This window comes from Neovison vison, chromosome 1, assembly GCF_020171115.1.
Source record: "Neovison vison isolate M4711 chromosome 1, ASM_NN_V1, whole genome shotgun sequence".
NCBI lineage: Eukaryota > Metazoa > Chordata > Mammalia > Carnivora > Mustelidae > Neogale > Neogale vison.
In genome coordinates this window covers 9,378,722-9,379,700 of record NC_058091.1, presented here as the reverse complement: position 1 = coordinate 9,379,700, position 979 = coordinate 9,378,722, and the positions used below count along the sequence as shown (strand labels likewise).

Sequence of the window (979 nt, the reverse complement as noted above, 5' to 3'; positions counted from 1 at the left end):
TGGTAGAATTCACCAGTGAAATGATCTGGTCTGGGACTTTTCTTTGTTGGATTTTTTGACTACTGATTCAATCTCCTTACTAATAATTGGACTATGCAGACTTTCTACTTCTTCACAATTCAGTTTTGGTAGATTGTATGTGTAGGATTTTATCCATTTCTTCTGGGTTGTACACTTCATTGGCAAATAATTGTTCCTATTCTGTGTCTTACGATTCTCAGTATTTGTGTGTTGTTAGTTCTAAGTCTCTTCCTCCTCCTCCTCCCTTCTTTTAAGTTCCAAAAAGGCTTTATTACTCAGAGGGAAGGGGTTCAGTCTTTCTCGGCTACCACTTTTATCATAAGCTGCCAGGATGTTACTCAGCTCCTCTCTCTTCCCTTTGGCACGGATGTGTGTTCCCACCCTTTTCTTGATGAAACTAGAGGGTGCGCTTGTCCTCGGAGATCTTGTGCAGCTCCACAGGATGCCACTCATATGTGGTGATGCCACACACTTCTTGGATCTTGGTCCACACGAATCCGATGTGCTTGGTGAGCCACCTGCAGCAGGAGCTGTGCCTCTGCTTGCTCACATTCACTTTGTGGACCTTGTTGAGGCCCATGGCCATGAGGTAGCACAGAGCCATGGCTGCTGCTCTTCAGTAGCTCCCCTGGAGGAAGGGCCTCCTCTTTCATTTATAAATTTGTTTGTCCTCTCCCTTTTATCTTGGTATGAGTAGCTAAAGTTTTGTCTATTTTGTTTATCTTTTCAAAAAACAACTCTTAGTTTCCTTGGTCTTTTCTATTATCTTTTATTTTTTATTTTTTTTATTTTTTTAAAAATATTTTATTTATTTATTTGACAGAGAGAGATTACAAGTAGGCAGAGAGGCAGGCAGAGAGACATAGGAGGAAGCAGGCTCCCTGCTGAGCAGAGAGCCCGATGCGGGACTCGATCCCAGGACCCTGAGATCATGACCTGAGCCGAAGGCAGCGGCCTA

The 979-nt window shown here is 43.2% G+C and overlaps 1 pseudogene; it reads right to left on the bottom strand.

Annotated features, from left to right (window-relative positions):
• Positions 1–240: 240 nt before the first annotated feature.
• Positions 241–759, bottom strand: LOC122904714 (annotated as a pseudogene).
• Positions 760–979: the final 220 nt, after the last annotated feature.